At 43.4% G+C, this 21,039-nt stretch overlaps 1 protein-coding gene across 5 annotated transcripts in view; it reads right to left on the bottom strand.

Annotated features, from left to right (window-relative positions):
- LOC133383491 (solute carrier family 22 member 2-like) overlaps window positions 1–21,039 on the bottom strand; it is a 96,933-nt gene that overhangs the window by 60,289 nt on the left and 15,605 nt on the right. For 4 of the 5 annotated variants that reach the window (XM_061624306.1, XM_061624305.1, XM_061624307.1 and 1 more), the window contains exon 2: window positions 13,463–13,582. The exons of the other annotated variant lie outside the window; for it this stretch is intronic. The gene's annotated coding sequence lies outside the window, so the exon portion shown is untranslated. The remainder of the gene's footprint in view (window positions 1–13,462; window positions 13,583–21,039) is intronic. 5 annotated transcript variants of the gene reach the window in all.

The following is a 21,039-nucleotide window of genomic DNA, read 5'->3' as shown; positions in this document are numbered from 1 at the left end:
GGGTCCTTGTAGAGGGCAGCAGCAGGGGCACCAACATCACACCTGAACCAGGACTCATAAACTCTCTGGGTGGCTCTGCAAGGCTATCTACGGGGGGGGGCAAAGGAACTCCTTCCCGAGGGCACCATTTATCTTTATCCAGTTCTTCTGAACTGGCTACCATAGAAGTCTTGTGCTCTAAAAAGACTGAGCAATTTGAATCCAGTTCTGTGCCATTCCCTTGCAGGTACCTGCCTTCTGTGTTGTTATTGTCCTATTAAATCACCTGTATATGTGTCAGTAACAGCTGGAACTCATCAGACCTATTGCTGGGTGCACAGGTGTGCTACTTTGTATAGACACTGTGAGCCACATTTCATTAATGTCCTCTTTATACATGGTAGATACATGTGCAAGTGTACAGAACAGAACGTGAAAAAGCAGAATTTGAGCACAGAAGAGGGAGAAATATATACTATAAAATGGTAATGTTTTGCAGTTAGTGTTTTGACCATTAGAGGATGCCAGTCATCCAAGTTATGAGCTGTCTTCAGACTCGTGGGAAAAGGGTAAGGGGAAAGAGAACTTCTAGAACAGCAGTTTGGAGAGACATTAAAACATTTTAAAAGGAATAGCAGAGAACATAAAAGGCAAGTCCTGTCTGGTCAAATGCCTGATGTAGTGGAAGGCAGTGTGTGCAGTGGTTAGAGACCACAGTTCTAATTCCCACTTGGCCATGAAACTCACCAGGTGATCTTGAACCAGTCACCATTGCTCAAGCCTTACCTACCTCACAGTGTTATTGTGAGGATAAAGAAGAAGGAGGGAAACAATGTACACCACTCTGAGCACCTTGTAGGAAAAGATAGGATTTAAATGTAATAAATAAAATAGGATGGCTTTTTCCTGGTGTCTACATGAAAGGACCAGGCAAACTAACAAGGGAGTCCCACCATTTGGGGTACAACTGAAAAGATATGCACCCTGGTTTCCGCCTTCTTTCCTGCCTCAGAAGGCAGAACACCCAGGGAAGAGCCTTCAACAAAGAGTTTAGTTGATGGACAGGTTCATGTGGGTGAAATTTCACATGCCACATATTACAGCATAGCCATGAATCCCTGCTGGTAATACTTGAGCCCTAATGGGTGAAACCTCACTCTCCTCTTCCCCATCTGGAAGCAACCATATGTCATAATTGAGGAAAATTGTTTTGTATGTAATCAATAGTGCAGTTATGAAGGTGGTTCTCATAGGGTTGCCAGATTCATGGCCTGAGACTGATCCTGTATCTTTAGGAGAAGAGAAAGTCAGCCAAGTGCAGGTGTTCTTGCAACTCTGTAATGGGAAAAAACACAAGGTGGAATTCTCCCTTCCCCCTGCACAACTTTTAAAGATACAGAAGACCTCTTGGAGGCTGGGCCTGGCAACCAAGAGGTCTTCTGTATCTTTAAAAGTTGTGCAAGAGCACCTGCACTTGGCTGACTTTCTCTTCTCCTAAAGATACAGGGTCAGTCTCAGGCCATGAACCTGGCAACCCTATTCTCTCATATAGCACATCTACCTTGTTTGTAACTTTAAAACAGTATAAACCCTGCAAACATACCAACATCCAATACTCTTCTGAAAGGCCAATACATTCCAGCTGACACATTTAAGGCCATTTTGTTTACGCTGAGACTTCAAGCGGTGTGGTTTACTGTAGATTGTCTCAAGATTTTAAGTTAGCTTGAACTGCACATTCTGATAGGGATGGGTGAGAATGTCAGTTCAGTTTGCATTTCAAGCAGAATGCATCAAATTCACAATTTCCAAAACAATATGAAAACCAAAATACAGCCATCCTTTGAAATTCGCATTTATTAGAATTTTGGGATGCGGACTTCCGGGAAGTGGTGCTGGCTGGTGGTTGTCTCTGAGGGAGCTCTGCCTCAGAGGAAGCTTTTTTCAGGTTAAAAGCCAGCCAAGAGGAATCTTGGACTGGCTTAAATGTTCTCCAAGGTATAGGAGAACCGATCAGATCTTCCACAAGACTTCGTTGAGCTGTCGGCGGCTGGAATTGATCAGGAAATTCCTGAGATAAGAAGGCAAGCCGATCGGCTGAAGACGGAGTCAGGAATTCCACGCAAGCTGAACTGGAATAAAGCGAAGCGTTTTTTCTTCTTTCAAAAAAAAACGTTCTTAACCAGCGAGCCCACTTCTGCCTAAACCTTATCATTCGGATTAAATTACTGCAATAAAAGGGATTTGTTTATGAATCAGCAATTGAGAAACCTGGGTGAGTCATACTTTTTCTCTTTTAAATATAATTAAGGAAGAAAGAAAATATAAACAACTTATATACTTTTTTTACGACAAAAAGCTGGCTTGAATTTGGACTTTTAAAGTTTAAAAACGGATGAGAGGTAATTATTATATTTTGGACTATTTTTCTCTTTGGACTATTTCTTGTTGGATGAATCCGCTGCTCGTATATGCTACTAATTGTTTAGTCTTGGCAACCAGAATTGTTTTGCATTCTTGGAAGCAGATAAGGACTGTGTTGTGCTGGCTGGATTTCAATAATAGGCCTGGAATATTAACTCTTCTTTTTGGTGGAGGGAAAAAAAGAAAAGAAATAGACTGCCCTTAGGTTCTGAAACAGTGATTAATATTAGAAATTAAAGGCCTCTTTTTGAAAATGACAACTAAAAAAACAACCAAGGCCCAGGGGCGAAGAGGTTCTATTGATACACAGGAAGAGGATATACCCCCAGAAATGTTTCAAAAAATAATGGAAGGGATTAATGCTATAAAACAGGAAATGAAACAGGAAATGAAAACTGAATTGACAGATATAAAAGACTATATTAAAACACAAGTGGATGAGATTAAAGGGACAATTGGGCAAATAAAGGAAGATGCAAAAAATACTAAAGAAAAGGTACAAACCTTGGAGAATAGAACAGATATACTAAATCTGGAACTAGAAAAAAATTTGGACTATTTAGCTGTGACTGAAATGAGAAATAAAGAGCATTGTTTGAGATTCCGTGCAATCCCTGAGGAAACAGGTGAAGACATTAGAGATAAAATTGTTAATGCTTTAGTAAAATTTCTGGACTTGAATGAAGATAGGATGGAATTTGAAATAGACAAAGTTTATAGAATTAACTCCAGATATGCAACAATGAAAAAAATTCCAAGAGATGTGCTTGTTCATTTCGTAAAGAAGACGACCAGAGATATGGTTTTACAGCAACACTTTAAATATACCTTTAAAATTGATGGTAAGGAAATACTGGTGATGAAGGAAATTCCTATTAGACTTTTACGTAAGAGAAAAGAATATGCTTTCCTTACAGAAAAACTTAAGCAATGCAAAATTCAATTTAGGTGGGACGTTCCAGAAGGAGTGATTTTTACATTCAGACAACAGAAATACAGACTGAATACTGTTCAAAAAGCAAGGGACTTCTTGAGAAAAGCTTCAAAAGATATGGAAGAAGATAAACTCAAAGATATGGATATAGTTCCTGGGAAACAAAGTCAACAAGGATATGCAGAGGAGGGGAAGGAAGATGATGGATCAAAAGGAGCATCAGGCAAATTTTAAAATACACGCTTAATGATGGATTACAAACACCTAACTTGGAATATAAATGGAGCCAACACGGCGCAGAAGAGAAAGAAAGTGTTTCATTATTTGAAAAAATTAAAATTGGATATAATTTGTCTACAAGAAACTCATATTCAGAAGAAAGATTCCAAATATTTGATTTGTAAAAATTTGGGTGAAGAATTTATTTCAGCTGGACCAAAAAAAAAAAATGGAGTTGTTCTCTATATTAACCCACAATTGCTTCCTAAATTGGTATTATTGGACGATAGTGGTAGATTTGTGGGGGTTGAAATTACTTTACAAGGTACAAACATTTTGATAGTGGGTATTTATGCCCCCAATGAAGATAAAACAAGGTTTTATACAGGACTTATGGAAAAATTGTCAGAGTTTTCATATGAGCATTGGTGTGTCATGGGTGACTGGAATGGGGTAATCTCACCAAAAATTGATAGGCTTTCTGAAAAAAATATCAAAGAGACACAAGGTAAATTACCGAAGATTTGTTTTGAACTCATGGAACATTTAGAATTGGTGGATACCTGGAGATATATAAATGATAATGCAAAGGAATTTACTTATTTTTCAGAAAGACATAAAACATTTTCGAGGATTGATATGATTTGGATGTCAAAAATTTTAGCGAAGGATATTTTTAAAATGGATATATTACCAAAAACTTTTTCGGACCACAATCCTGTGATATTAACTTTAAAAAAAAAAAATCTTGGATTTAGATGGAGACTAAATGAATCTTTATTACAGAATGATAAAGTAGTACAAGAATGTAAGAAGAAATTAAAGGAGTTCTTTGAATATAATTTATATAAAGGAACAAGTGAAAATATTGTTTGGGATACTAGTAAGGCATTTATGAGGGGATACTTTATTAAATGTAATTCTGAATTAAAAAAAAAGAAACAACAGAAAATGCAATTAATTTTGGAAGAAATAAAACAAAAAGAGGAAGAATTGAAAAAGAATCCAGCTAAAGTTTCTATTGTAAATCAAATTAAAATGTTACAGAAGCAAGTATCAATGTTGACAGTTAGAGAAATTGAAAGGAAATTAAATTTTGCTAAACAAAGGACTTTTGAATTTGCAAATAAACCTGGGAAATGGTTAGCATATAAATTAAGAAAAGAACGTCAAAAAAATATTATTTTAAAGATACAAGAAGGAGATGAGACGCTGACAGATAATGTAAAAATCAAAAAGATTTTTCATCAATATTACTCAACATTGTATAAGTGTCAAGAAATTCCATCTGAAAAAATAGAAGAGTATTTATCTAAACAGAATTTGCCGAAAATTACAGATTTTCAGAGACAAGTTATTAATGGCCCTATTACGTCAAGAGAGATATCTGAAGCTATAAATAAAATTAAATTAGGAAAGGCGCCAGGACCAGATGGGCTATCTGCAATGTATTATAAATGTTTGGAGGAAGAACTCTTGCTACCCTTACAGTCTACAATGAATTCTATTTTGCAAGAGGGAAAGATACCGGATAGTTGGAAAAATGCTAATATAACATTAATACCTAAAGAGGACCAAGATTTAACTAAAACAAAAAATTATCGGCCAATATCTCTACTGAATAATGACTATAAAATTTTTACAATGATTTTGGCTGAAAGATTGAAAATAATATTGCAACAATTTATTCAGGAAGATCAATCAGGGTTTTTACCTAAAAGACAATTACGTGACAACGTCAGGAATGTTTTGAATGTGTTGGAATATTTAGAACAACGAAATGATAAACAAGCAGCTTTGATTTTTTTAGATGCTGAAAAAGCATTTGATAATTTGAATTGGAAATTTATGTTCCAGGTTTTGGAGCAAATGGATTTTGGAGACAACTTTATAAAATGGATCAGATCGATTTATACATCACAGAAGGCCCAGATAATTGTTAATGGAGACTTAACGGATTCATGTGAAATACAAAAGGGTACAAGACAGGGATGTCCATTATCTCCTCTTTTATTTATTCTGGTTTTAGAAGTGCTGCTTAGAGATATAAGGCAAGATAAAAGGATTTCGGGATTAAAAATAAAAAAAGAAGAATATAAATTGAGAGCATTTGCTGATGATTTGATAATTGTACTAGAAAACCCTTTGGAAGGAATTCATATATTGATGGACAAATTAAAAGAATTTGGACCGTTAGCAGGATTTAAGATCAACAATCAAAAAACAAAGATGTTGGTGAAAAATTTAACTTTAAGGGAACAGAAAGAGTTAATGGACAAGACAGATTTTACAATAGAAAAAAAGTTGAAATATCTAGGCATCATCATGACAAATAAAAACTCAAAGCTGTTTCATAATAATTACGAAAAATTATGGACAGAGATTAAGAAAGACTTGCTAAGATGGGATAAACTACAACTGTCATTAATGGGTAGAATATCTGTGATAAAAATGAATGTATTACCGAGAATGATGTTTTTGTTTCAAACAATACCTGTAATATCCTCTGATTTACCTTTTAAACAATGGCAAAAAGATATTTCTAAATTTGTATGGCAAGGAAAAAAACCAAGAGTTAAATTTAAATTACTTCAAGACGCTAAAGAAAGAGGAGGACTGGGATTACCAAATTTGAGACTTTATTTTGCTGCCTGCTGTTTAGTCTGGATAAAGGAATGGATCTTATTGAGGAATAAAAGACTATTGGATTTGGAGGGCCACAATCTGAAGTGGGGATGGCATGGATATCTATGGTATGACAAAGTAAAAGTAAACGTAGACTTTAACAATCATTTTATAAGACGTTCTCTGTTGAAAATATGGAATAGATACAAACCAAGGTTTTATTCGAAAATACCATTATGTGTCTCAAGTCAAGAAGCGTTTTATAGAAGAGAAATGTCTGGAAAAGAGAAATGGTTAACTTATCAAGAACTATTAGAAAATGTACATGGAGAATACACAATGAAAGAGAGAGAACAATTGATAAAGGAAGGATATAGTTTTCATTGGTTTGCCTATTTACAATTGTTAGAAAGATATAAAATGGACAAGAAAATGTATGGGTTTGAAATAAGTAAATCTGATTTTGAAATAGGTTTGTATACAAATGATGAAAACATAATTGCAAAAATGTATAAACTTTTATTGAAAATGGATATGGAGGAAGAACAAGTAAAAGAGTGCATGGTAAAGTGGGCAAAAAATTTTGGTCATAACATACAAATGGATCAATGGGAAAATATGTGGAAAAAAGGCTTGAAATTTACATTATGTTATAATCTTAAAGAAAATTTTTATAAAATGATGTACCGTTGGTACATGACTCCAGAAAAGCTGTCAAAAATGTATAGTAATGTCTCTAATGTTTGTTGGAAATGTAAACAACAAGAAGGATCTTTTTATCATATGTGGTGGTCATGTAAAAAGGCGAAATTATTCTGGGCACAGATAGGTAGGAAGATGCAAAAAATTTTAAAGATAAATATTCAGTCAAAACCAGAATTTTTTTTACTGGGTTTTATGGATAAACAAATAGAAAAGAAATATGGAAGAATATTATTATATATGATTACGGCAGCAAGATTATTATATGCACAAAAGTGGAAAATGGAATCAATACCAACAATGGAAGAATGGCTACTGAAATTAATGGACTTAGTAGAAATGGATAAATTGACGTGTTTACTTAGAGAAAAATCGACAGATACATTCCTTAAGGATTGGAAGCCTCTCTTAGACTTTTTGTCGAAAGATCAAAATAAAATGATGATACTGGGATTTGATGATTAATTAAGACAGCTTATGGAGAAAAGGGATTCTGTATGTACATATTAAGGGACAGGTTTGATGTATATTATATACTTATAGCTGATCTGTGACAAATCGGAAGTCAACCATTTTATTTTTATTTTTTGTTGTAGTATTGTTATGTTTTTTCTTACTTTGTTTTGTTTGTTTTTTGGAAAAATTTGAATAAAAACTATATAAAAAAAAAAAGAATTTTGGGATGCGGTTCTCTAACTAAACAACATTTACAAAAATGCATATATTAGGGAAAAGTGTGCATAAAATGAATGCATGTGAAAATAACATGCAAAAAGGCATGAAATGATGAGAAATGGCTTGCTAAAATGTGTACCTTTGTCAAAACTGCCCACAAAAATGTGTTTATCTGGAGAAATTTGCACTAAAATTGGGGGGAATTTTCATGAGGATTTCTTTTTTTAAAAATTTGCAGATTGCTGTAGAAACGTAGAGAACTGAATTTAACATTGGAAAAATGAGAAACTGAGAGAACCGAAACAAACAGGTCTTTTCATCCCTACATTCTGATCAAGCTTTTGTGGAGGAGACGTGAAATCTGAAGAACTGCCTTGCCACCCTATTGGTGGAAGATTGGAAACATACTGATCAAAGAGGAAACCAAGGGAGCTTCCATATGTGCAGTGGGGTTCCAGCAGCCCGTTACAGTTGTCGCTCCACTGCTGCTCAAGTTAAGTCCAGCTTGTCACCAAGATCAACCACATCCTCCATGGAACCATTTCCAGTTTACTAGTCAGCCTTCTACAGAGCAAGCAGCCAGATCAAATACATGACCCAAGCCCATTCTTGATAATGCCATGGACTGTTCCTCTTTCCAATCATTTTAGCAATTTCATTCTGATTCCATGGTAGTAGTTTGCTAGATCTTTAACACTCTGCAGTGTTTTAAAGATCTGGCAAATGGGGAGGCTCCTTGGTTTATTGGGGAGCTCTCAGCTAGCCTCATGACTCTATAATGGCCCCATGTATGCCTTATTCATAATGGCTTTATTTCCAAGTTTTAACAAACCTTAAGGGTAGAGATGGACTTACTGTTCTGCTGGTTCCAGGGCATCTCTACATCTCTTTTCTGAAAATCTGGGCACATGACACTAGTCAAGCATCACCCCTTTTTACTATAAAACCTGGTGGGATCAGCATGAGTGTTGTGTTTTAAATTTGCTTCAAAGAGATTCCACAACTGATTGGCAGATCAACTCCTCCAGGTGTGGCCAATGGAAGTGCTTTGCTGTAGGTGGCTAGTGTGCTCACAGTCTAAGTTTCTTTAATCTTTCAACCACTCAGTGGTTCAGTCAGTGTTTTTCTGGTTAAATGCTTATAGTCTAAAAAAACCTGAAATAAACATGATCTAGTCCAGTGAGAAACCATAATGAGGTGCCAAGATTCCTGCCAAATGGTCATTTATTGATATCAAAAAAACATTGGGTTGCGACCCAGGGGTGAAATAAGACGCAGACACAATATGATGGGTTAAATAACGGGCCACTTTATTAAACCAAATTCATATTATGACAATGAACCTGCAAAGGGGAACATAAGTGCGGGATTCAACTGGTGAGTCAGGCAAAGCCTGCTTGCAGCTATTCGGGCGACCCAAACCCCTGTCGGGCAAAGGGGTGCAATCTGTCAACCCCTTGCCCTGACCACACTCCAATTGTGCGTAGGGAGGCCAACCTGCGTCACCGCCCCCCGGTGCCGTGAAACTCCGGGTGGATGAGACCTGTTGGCCCCAAAGGCGACCCGTATCCTGCCCTCAGGCCATAAAACCCGGAGCTGCAGGCCTCCGGAACCGCCTATCACCTCTAAAGGTGCCTAAAGGTGTCACCTAGCTGCCCTTCACCTTCAACCTTTCCCGCACTTCCTCGCCACAGAAAGGGGACAAACCTCTGTTTAGTCACCCTTTACCCCACATTCAGACAAGATGTCTTTCAAGCCCCTCTGCTTGAAAGGATCTCATTACCTACATCGGTCATATGAACGCCATCTGACCGATATAGCTCAACCTTACTGCGCCTTATCTCTGGATGGTGAATGACAAAACCACCAGAGTCCAATAGAGCAAGACGGAGCTGCCTATTTACTTTTTTGCGGGTCCTATTTATCCCACTAGGGTCACCCATATAATTCCAGTGCCTATGGGGTAAAATATCGGACCAAATCAAGTGCACCCCTGGCCACCTCTGCTTGATGGCCTGGAAGTCAGCACACGCCTGCTCAATAAGGACTCTGCCCTTCAACATACCAAGGTCATTCCCCCCCAGGTGAATGACCAAAAATTGTGGCTCGTCCCAGACCACTGCCGATTGGAAAAGAGCTGGCAGGAGCCCGTCCCAACGCATCCCACGGCAGCCCAACCATTGCACGTTAGCCCACTGGCTAAGCCCAAGCTGTGTGCCAAAACGCGACTTCTCCGCCCTGCGGCCTGCCCAAAAGACCATACTATGGCCGCAGAGGAGGATGCGCACTCTTTCGTCTCCCTTCCAGCGGCCTGTCAAAACAAACAATGGAAACTCATAACAGTGACAGAAACAAGTCACAAACTGGTTTTTGGAACCCCTTGAAAAGGCCGAACATAAGACCTATAGGCTGTGGAATGCCATCTGCCCAGGGACTGTAACTGGCCTTGGGAAAAACCCAAGCAGGCAGCCGTGGACGCTGCGCCAATACGGAAAGAATGTTTCCCAAACGTGTTGGGATCTAGTCCCATATGCCCAAGGGCTAACCTAGTAACTGCCCAAAACTGAAATCTAGAAAGGGGGAGGCCATCCTTGTGCACAAATAAATATCCTGGCTGTTGGCCACGGACTATTAAGAACTTAGCCAATGCTGTTACAGGGCAAATTTCGTGCCGCTGTGAGGGGGAAAGAACCACCATACGTCCCCTCTTGCGCTGATCAGTCTTTGACCAGCGCAGCTGGAGGGTAGCCTGTCCCTCCCTCCAACTAAAGTCAGAAAGCAAAAGGGCACGGGAGGATAGGTCAGTCCTGGACCCCGCCAGCACCTCACTGATCCGAAAAGCTCCGAAGAACAGCGTAAGTGTGGCCGCATGAAAAAGCAGGGCCTCAAAAGGTGATGAACATAAACGTTCAAATTGGGGCAAAAGCCCTAGCAAAAGTTCTGGGTGAATAGGGGAGCGAGGATCAGAAGTGGTGGGGTGTTCCCTTGCCCAGCCTTCCAACATCTTACGAAGTCGGAAGTCATCAGAAAAGTCCCGCAAACCTCGAGACTTGGCCAAAAAGGATAGGCCCGAGATCTTACCTCGAATAGTCTTAACGGCCAGGCCCTTCCTCCTGCCTTCCATGCAAAATTCTGTGAGGTGTTCCACTGGGATGGGCCACTGCTGTACGTAACCCCTTTCTACCCTGAAAGCAAATAGCTCCCTACCTGCTCTCTGGTAGCTGGCCATAGTACTGGGTGCAATGGACAGGCTTATCACTCTCTCCGACTCAAGCTGCCAATCTCCCATAGATCTGGCGGGACCACGTCCGGCTGAGCCTTGGCCCATGGTGCCAGGTAGCGAAACCTCTCCATCTGGTTCCGTGACAGAGCATCAGCAATACTGTTATCAATACCCGGTACATGGCGCGCCAGGAACAGAATGTTGAAGTGGAGACATTGTAAAACAAAGGCGCGCACTAGGTGCATAACTCTAGGGTTCTTTGATGACAAGGAGTTAATAACGTGCACCGTGGACAGGTTGTCACACCAGAAGTGGACTGTGGAATCACGTAGCCTGTCCGGCCAAAGATGCGCTGCCGCCACGATGGGAAAAAATTCCAGGAGAGTTAAGTCTCTAGTCCAGCCCTCCTGAACCCAGGTCTGTGGCCAGCTGCCATGGCTCCAAGAGTCATTAAGGATGACACCGAAACCAAATGCCCCCGAGGCGTCGGAGTGCACCTGGAGTTCAGCCTCCAGGAGGCGGTCCCACCTCCAAAAAGAAATCCCATTGAAGTCCTGTAAGAACTTAGCCCAGACTGACAGATCGTCTTTTAGCGCACCTGAGAGCCTAATGTGATGATGAGGGCGTGACAAACCTGACATGGCGTCATATATTCATCTGAGGAAAGCCCGCCCTGGCGCCACTACCCTGCAGGCGAAGTTCAATGAACCCGCCAGCTCCTGGAGGGTGCGCAGTGTTACGCTCCTGGAAGTCCGAACATGTGATAACTTTTCACGTAGCAGCTGTAATTTAGCCGGTGGGAGCCTACAGGCCTGGGCCAATGTATCTATCTCGATCCCCAGGAATGTGATAATCTGGGCCGGACCCTCCATTTTTTCCCCTGCCAGTGGGACTCCAAGATCCCTAGACAGCTCCATAAATTGATCCATAAGGTCTTTGCACTCCCCCATGTGTGCACGTCCAGCAAATAAAAAATCATCTAAATAGTGGACAACAGAACATGATCCAGACCGCCTCCTTGCCGCCCACTCCAGGAAAGAGCTAAAAAGCTCGAATACTGCGCACGAGATCGAACAGCCCATGGGCAGTGCGTGATCCACGTAATAATGATCAGCAAAAGCAAAACCCAATAGATCAAAGTCACCTGGATGGATGGGAAGGAGGCGGAATGCAAACTTTATATCACACTTCCCCATGAAGGCACCCACACCACACCTCCTCACCATGCTCACTGCACAGTCAAAAGAGGTGTAACGTACCGAACATAAGTGAGGTGGAATAAAGTCGTTAACCGAATGCCCATGCGGATAGGAGAGGTGATGGATGAGGCGGAACTCACCAGGCATCTTTTTGGGTACAATACCCAGTGGAGAAACCCTAAGAGACGGAACAGGAGGGGACGTGAAGGGGCCCAAAACTCTGCCCACTTCCCTTTCTTTGTTAATCTTGTCCAGAACAACCTGTTCCATGCCTAAGACCGACCTCAGGTTCCTAGACCGGAAGGCAGTCCGGGGCCCTAAATAAGGGATCCGAAAACCATTTGAAAAACCCTCTAAGAGGCAACGAGCTTCTTGAGCTAAAGGGTAACTACTCAATAAGTGTTGTAAAACAGGTAATTTAATTGGGCTGGGGCCCTTTTCCCTGAGTTGCACCAGGGGGTCCTTGCCTCCGCTGCCCCTGGAAGTCTCTATTGCCACCTCGGTAAGGTCGGTTCCTAGGGCAGGCAGCGGGTGTGTGTTGGCCCCCGCAGAGTGTACACTCATGCCTGTACCTGCAAGGGTTCCTGCTACAGAAGCCACGGGAGCTAAACTCCCAGCAGAGCAGGCGTGGTTGAACCCCCTGCCCCGCTGGCCCACGGGAAGGAACTTGTGTCAACTGCCTAGCCATGAGGTGGCCACTATTGGTCCTGTCTCCAGCCACCGACTTTGAATGAGACATAAACTGTAGCCACAGCTCCGCCTCCTTCTTATCCCATGGCAAGGAGGCATCATATGCCACTCTCATACGAAAAGCCTCATCGTAAGAGAGCCACGCAAACCCCATGAACTCTGTATATGCCCTATATATAATGTCCAGGTATTTAATCAGGACCAAACTGCAGTGTGGCTGTTTTTGTAGGATCACCCCTATATATGTAAGGTAGGCAGGGAGCCAGTTAGCCCAAGTGCGCTCAATCCGGCGCCTCTTGGGCCGCTCTACCTCCTTCTCTTCACCTTTTTCCCTGTCTCTCTTGATTGGCTCTCTGTATAATAGGGAAAACAGATCAATGTACTCCCCGTTCCAGATTTTATCCTTTGTTGCTGGGAGCAAATGAAAACCCAGAGGGGCAGAAGTCTCGCTGAAAGGGATGGCGCCCTCTTTAATATGCCCAAGTGGGTCGCCAACGCCTTGAGGGACCACGGACACATCTGAAGAGACTGTGGGTTGGGGGGAGATGGTTGTTTCAACCCCAGCGCCGGCCCGAGAAGATGCCCAGACCTGTTCACAAGCCTCTAATGAAGAGGGGGGTAGTGACTGTGTGTCACCCGTCTGGGCAGCTGGAAGAGCAGCCTGGGTGTCAGTCTCCGTGTTATGTGGAGGAGAGAAAGGCCAAACCTGGCTGGGCCCCCAATATGGGTATCCCCATGGGGGCCAGCCCCACATAGGGGCCATTCCTGGGGAGCCCGCCACAGCGTACTCACCCGATTTTCCAGCCGACACCGCCTCCATAGCTGGCTGCTCGGCAGTAGTAGCGCCCCGGTCTTGTATGGGAGTTTCTCTTATGGACCCACTGGGACCCGCCTCAAGGGCATCCAGACGAGCTAGAATTAATTCCAACGTCGGCTGGTTAGAAACAGGTGAAAGCAATCCCCCAGCCACGTTGGACTGACTAACCCCGGATAATGTTGGAGCTGCACAGAATGACCTAGTAGGCTGCCTCCTGGTGCGTTTTGCCTGGGGGGTACTTGCCACAGGGGCAGTCTGTTGGCTAGGTAGAGATTGGTGAGAGGAGGCTCCCTCCAGAGCCGCGAGACGGGTCAGGATAGCCGCCCATGGTGGCTCGTCAACTCCCGCCTTAGCGACCCCCTGGGGGGAGGCCCCATATTCGTTCTAGGGGCCCTCCCTTTTCCTTTAGGCCCACCTTGCCCCTTTTTGGGTGCCATGGCCAGGGGAAGGTGAAAGACCTGAAATTCCCACCAAAATAACTATTTTGTTATTTTATTATTATTATTATTATTATTATTATTATTATTATTATTTAGAGACTAGATATATGTGTGTATGTGTAACCAAAGGCTCCTTACTGTGTGCCCTCTCCTTGAAAACCAAAGCCCCAGGATGGGTGGGGGGGGTTGTACCCACCCTTTTCCTCCCTGAAGCTCCGATAGAGAGGGGAGGGGGGGCGCGAACTGTCAAACCACCAAGTTGCGGGAGGCCGTCAAGCAGCCACTATCACAGCCGTTCAAAAACCTCCCGCAGCCGCTCAAACTGTACAGAAGGGGGGGCAAGCTGTCAAACCGTCAAGCTGCGGAAGCCGCCAAGCCGCTGCACGCAGCCGCTCAAAAACGCCTCCTGCCGCCACTCAAATTCTTAAGAAAAAAGGGGGGGGGACGAGCCGTCAAGCCGCCAAGCCGCGGCAAGCCACCGATCTGCTGGGAGAGCTGTCAAGCCTCCAAGCCGCTACAGTAAGTGAAGGGGGGGGCGATCCGTCCAACCGCCAAGCCGCGGCAAGCCGCCAATCAGCCGGGCGAGCTGCCAAACCGCCAAGCCGCCAACGCCTCCCCAGCCGCCTCCGAGACAGTAAGTGAAGAGGGGGGGCGATCTGCCAAACCGCCAAGCCGCGGCAAGCCGCCAATCAGCTGGGCGAGCTGTCAAACCGCCAAGCCGCCAACACCTCCCCAGCCACCTCCGAGACAGCAAGTGAAAAAAGGGGGGGCGAGCTGTCAAGCCGCCAAGTCGCGGCAGCCGATCACGTCGAACGCTCTTCAAAATGGCGTCGTCTCCTGACTTCCGCACTTCAAAATGTCGCCGCAGGCCACTCCAGTAGCGCAGGTACTCCGCTGCCACAATTATGAAGAGGGAGAGGGGGCGGATGGCGCGAGCCTAAATAAGCTCATATGCCCCGCCCCCTCTAGAAGCGCGCCATTACTGCGTCACCCCAGCCGGCGCGCTTGCCCTCTCCAGGCATGGAGGCTCAGGCTTCACCCGGGCCACAAACACGCCCCGCAACCAGTAAGTCCCGGGTGCGAAACGGGGTTGTATTCAATGTAGCATTAAGCAGATCATTCCATCATGAAACAACCTCCCCCTCTCCTCCCCCCCCACATGCCCCCTATATCTGTTCTGGGGTTTCCCCCAATCCCCCAGAGCAGATTTGGGGGTGGTGTAGGGCCTGTGCGAGGAGAGGAGAGGGGGAAAATCCTGTTGTGCTAGCACTAACCTATGTGCTAGTGCAACATTTTCACTGAATACTGCCCATTGACACAGAGAAGAAATTTGGGGCTACTTCAATATTTTGTAAATTTTAAAAACTTTTTATATTGTTTTGATTGAAAATTGATTTTTTGCCCTTAAAATGCTATTAGCTACTTTGGATGCCTTTGAGCTGAAAAGCAGAATCAAAATTAATGGATTAAATGAATGCTACATGTTCTTAGATATAAGCAAGTCCTGTGTATATATGGAGAAAATAGTACTTGGCCATTAAAATAGCAGTTTTCAACTCCTTTTCTAATTATATAATAGCAATAACAACAATAATCAGGGCTTTTGGGGTAAAAAAATGAGGTGGTGGTACTCATACTTTGATAAAATGATGTGGGTGCCAGCACAAAATGGCTGCTATGGGCAGCAAAAAAGAGGTGCCAGTACTCTGTATCAGTAAGTTTGGTCACAAAAAAAGCCCTGACAATAATAATGTGTCACATAGGACTGTATTATGTTGCTGACATCTATATGTTCTAAGCAACTACATTTCTTCTTCTAGGAAACTAATTATCTTCCTCAAAATGACATGTTAATTTAGCAAATGTTAATTTGGTAGACAAAATGCATGCAGGCAACAAACCAGAACGTATCCTCCATGGAGGACCAAATGTCAATATTACAGCAAAAACAAATTAACCTCTGTGCTTCATTCTAAGAACTTGGCAAGTTCTTTCAGAAGCTTGACTCTGGCTTTAGGGGAGAAACACTCTAGCAGAGGGATGGAGAACATTGTTGGACTTCAGCCCCATCCAGAATGACCAATGGTCAGGGATGGTGAGAGATGTAGTACAACATCTGCAGGGCCCACAGGTTCCATATCCCATTTACTGCTCCAGAATCTCTATTTGCCCTCTACCCTGTTCTGTTGGGCAGCTGCTTTCTTGGAAGCCATCATCCACTGACCAGCTAGTGGGTAGGATTAAATGACTAGTTAGATAGGTTTTCTCCAGTCCCAACTCCCTCATACCTGCTTTTCACACTTGCATTATTCGTTTTTGATGGGGGACAAATGGCATAACTGTTAACCCAACCAAACCTCAGAATGCACATAAAGAGAATAATCTGTTTGCAACCATTGGTACACTGTAATCTTCCTGTATGACAAAAGTTTATTGGTCAGAACAGGGGAAAAACCTTCATGCTCAGGCTTCGGAAAAGACTATGTTTCAGGCATGAGATCCATGATCTACATTCTGAGCAGGTGTAGGAGAAGTGTAGCATGTGCCATATCCAACTCTATAACTGGCTCTTTGTGCTAGGAGCTTATCACTAAGCTAGTCCTTAGGACTGCAATCCTAAACACACTTACTGGGGACTACGGCTGCAATCCAATACATGTCTACTCAGACGTAAGCACCATTGGGTTCAGTGGACCTTACTCCCAGTTAAGCATGTATTTGATTTCTTGACTATTGTCTCCATTTTGGTTAATGACTGTGCCAAAATATTGATAATCCTTGACAAGTTCAATGTCCTCATTGTCGACTTTAAAGTTACACAAATCTTCCGTTGTCATTACAAGACCAAGAGGTCTTCTGTATCTTTAAAAGTTGTGCAGGGGGAAGGGAGAATTCCACCTTGTGGTTTTTCCCATTATAGTGTTGCAAGAACACCTGCACTTGGCTGACTTTCTCTTCTCCAAAAGATACAGGATCAGTCTCAGGCACTGAACCTGGCAACCCTAGTCAAATGTATTTTTATTAATTTCAAAGCCTTTTGATAGGTCAATGCCATATGATGGTGAATACAGCCTTTTGTGTTTCAAACTGGAGGATATGTTCTATTTCTATTTTGGGAGCATTAACAGTTGAATCTGAAACTGCAGTTTGATGTAAAATTAGACTAACTACAATATGTTGCTACTTAAGCAATGAGTCTAGCTGTTGGAAAAAAACAAACTTGGCCTGCTAAGATGCATATTTTCAGCCTGCTATGTTTAAACCACTCCACTTAAGAAAAGGCGGGCATCGTCAATTAAAAACATAGAACACACCTAGAATTTTGCTAGAATGTTTCATCTCCCACTGTTTTATCTTGTGCAAACTGAGACACTCCTCATGTCCATTGGAAACTATTCTGCAGAACAGTCAGTGCCATTATTCCACAATTGTTTTTGGAGCTTTTTTTTAGTGTTACAAACTGTTGCTGTAGTTCATATATTCACAGAAACAGAAGCACAAGAAAATGATGTACTACAGAAAACTTCACTAAAATTGCAAAGTAATTCAAACATATTTAAAGTGACTATCTGAACTATATCAACTGTTTAACATTGTTGCTTCCTCCCTGCTAAAACAAGATCAGCACGGCACATGTCTTCTTTCTATTATTTGGGCTGATTGCAGGTGTTGTCACTACTCACCATATGCTCAGAGGCATATGTTAGCAAATTCTTCCAAGCTACACAGGAAGTGGATTGGACTGTGAAAGTCCAACCCAAATTGTGTTTGCATTTTGAAAAATTTGTAAGGCAGTCTCAGGTCTCCTGCTCCCCTGGTGCATTCACTATAGCTGCCCAATTTCCCTGCTTTTTAAAGTTTGATAGAAATATCTGTTGGCTATAGGTACGTTCTTAAACCGCAAGGTTTTTTGCCTATTAGTGAATTTCTCTGTTTTTTAATCCAGGAGGTAAAAAATGGGATCCTGTGCAAGTTTGCTGAGAATGGATTGATCATTTGCATGCTTATTGAGTTCAGTGGGATTTACTTCCCTGCAGTCATGTTTAGGATAGGTGAAACTGACCACAGGGGATGGGGAGGGGAGGAAGAGGGGGGAGGGGAGGAAGAGGGGGGAGGGGAGCAAGAGGGGAGGGAGGGGAGGAAGGTCAGAGGGGAGGAGGGAGATGGGAGCAGGCATGAGGGGGTGAGAAGGGCAGGTTTGATAATTTGCATGCTTTTTGAGTTCAGTGGGATTTACTTCTCTGCAATCATGCTTAGGATAGGTAAAACTGATTGGGGGAGAGGGAGGGAGGGCTGGAGTGGGCAAGAGGAGGAAGAAGGAAGAGGGGAGGGGAGGAGGTAAGGGAGAGTAGAGGGGAAGGAGGGAAAATGTAGTTTTGATCATTTGCATCCTTATTGAGTTCAGTGGATTTACTCTCATGCAATCATGGCTAGGATAGGTAAAATTGACCATGGGGGGAGAGGGAAGAGGAGAGGAGGGGAAAGGAGAAAGGGAGGGAGAGGGGAGCAGAAGGAGGGGGAGGGGCAGGGGAAGGGGAAGGAGGAGGAGGGGGCAGGGGAGGGGAGGGGGCAGGGGAGGGGGAAGGAGGGGCAGGGGAGGGGGGAAGGGGAGGGGAGGGGCAAAGAAAGGGGAGAGAAGGGGCAAATGGGGGTGATAGGAGGGAAGGCACGTTTAATCATTTGCATGCTTATGGAGTTCAATGGGATTTACTCCTATGCAATCATGCTTAAGAAAGGTAAAACTGACCATGGGGGGTAGAGGAGGGGACGGGGAAGGAGGTGATTAGACGGGGATGGGGATGGGGAAGGAAGGGTGAGGGAAAGGGCAAGAGGGAGGGAATAGGAGGGAGGAGAAGGGAGGGTGGGTCTGATTATTTGCATACATTTTGTGTTCAATGGGATTTATTTCTGTACAATCATGTTTAGGATAGGTGAAACTGACATGGGGAGGGGAGGGGGAGGGGAGGAGGGGAGAGGAGGAGGTTGGGTGGGTGGCAATGGGCAGAGGGGAAGCCCCTTTTCTTTTTCTAAAGGAAAACATTGTGAACAGTATAATTGCTTTTCAGGGTTTTCCCCACCTTTTTATTCTACAGCAGGCACATCTAGCCTCCCACCCAAATTTAAACCAAAGCTGTCCCTGGCCACATCCACACCAGACCTTTATTTCATTTTGGACAGTCATGGCTTCTCCCAAAGAATCCTGGGAACTGTAGTTAGTGAAGGGTGCTGAGAGTTGCTATGAGATGTCCTCTTTCCCTCACAGAACTGCAGTCAGAGTGGCTGACTGTTAAACCACTCTGGCCACTGGAGTTTTGTCAGGGGAATAAGTCTCCTGTCAGCACCCTTCACAAAGTACACTTCACAGGATTCCTTGGAGGAAGCCATGACTGTCTCAAGTGAAATAAAGGTCTTGTGTGGGTGTGCCCCTTGATTAGGTAAGCCAAGCAGCTGTGAGTCTGGCTTTTAGAACACTGACAGTTGGTTCTTACTGAGCATGCCCAATGTTATCATTAAGTTCATGGTAAAATTTCTTAAATTAATTAAAAATCAGCCAGGCATTTTTAAAAAACTTTTAAACTGCAGAAGATGAGGGTCAGAGTATGGGGCAAGGTCAGTAATAGGATTACAGGTACTCAGGGAACATGGCTAATTTTTAATGAATTTCAACAGATTATGAGAACTCTGACAGAAAAAAAGTCCAAAAGGGCTCTGGGTTTTTTTATCTCTTTTTAGACTTTGAACTCTCAATTCTGTCTGACTGATTTAGAGGGTTGTTAAGCAAGCTTTTCTGAATTCAGGACTATAAGTTTTGTAAGGTTTTGTTTTGAATTTATTATTATTATTATTATTTATTAAATTTATATACCGCCCGACTAGCGATAGCTCTCTGGGCGGTGAACATAAAATAGTATAAAAATACAATGAATAACAGAATAATATTAAAATACAATCAACAATACAATAAACATTATTAAAATTAGATCAATGTAACTTAAAATGCTTCAGAGAATAGGAAGGTTTTGACCTGGCGCCGGAAGGAAAGCAGAGTCGGCGCCAGGCGTACTTCCTCAGGGAGACTGTTCCATAGTTCGGGGGCCACCACTGAGAAGGCCCTAGATCTTGTCATCACCCTCCGGGCCTCCCTGTGAGTTGGAACCCGGAGGAGGGCCTTCGTAGCAGAACGTAGTGCACGGGCCGGTTCATATCGGAAGAGGCGTTCCGCAAGGTATCGTGGTCCCGCACCGTATAAGGCTTTATAGGTTAATACCAACACTTTGAATCTAGCCCGGAAACATATTGGCAACCAGTGCAAGCTGGCCAGAACAGGTGTTATATGCTCGGACCGCTTGGTCCTTGTCAGCAATCTGGCCGCCGCATTTTGCACTAGTTGTAGCTTCCGAACTGTCTTCAAAGGTAGCCCTACGTAAAGCGCATTACAGTAATCCAAACGTGAGGTTACCAGAGCATGTACCACTGATGTAAGGTCCTCTTTACTCAAATAGGGACGTAGCTGGGCTACCAACCGAAGTTGGTAAAACGCATTCCTAACCACCGAGGCTACTTGAGCCTCAAGTGAGAGGGAAGAGTCTAAAAAGACTCCCAGACTACGAACCCGGTCCTTTAGGGGGAGTGTAACCCCGTCCAGGACAGGGTATATATCCACCATCTGATCAGAGAACCCGTCCACCAACAGCATCTCAGTCTTGTCTGGATTGAGCTTCAGTTTGTTAACTCTCATCCAGTCCATTGTCGAGGCCAGGCAACGGTTCAGCAAATCGACAGCCTCACCTGAAGAAGATGAAAAGGAGAAGTAGAGCTGCGTGTCATCAGCATACTGATGACAACGCACTCCAAAACTCCTGATGACCTCTCCCAACGGCTTCATGTAGATATTAAAAAGCAGGGGGGACAAAACTGACCCCTGCGGGACCCCATATTGGAGAGCCCGCGGTGTCGAGCAATGTTCCCCAAGCACTACCTTCTGGAGACGACCCGCCAAGTAGGAGCGGAACCACTGCCAAGCAGTACCTCCAACTCCCAACTCCGCAAGCCTCTCCAGAAGGATACCATGGTCGATGGTATCAAAAGCCGCTGAGAGATCAAGGAGAATC

Source organism: Rhineura floridana, chromosome 4, assembly GCF_030035675.1.
Source record: "Rhineura floridana isolate rRhiFlo1 chromosome 4, rRhiFlo1.hap2, whole genome shotgun sequence".
In the NCBI taxonomy this organism is placed as follows: domain Eukaryota; kingdom Metazoa; phylum Chordata; class Lepidosauria; order Squamata; family Rhineuridae; genus Rhineura; species Rhineura floridana.
The sequence above is the reverse complement of the archived record's forward strand: the minus strand, read 5'-3'. Positions and strand labels throughout refer to the sequence as shown.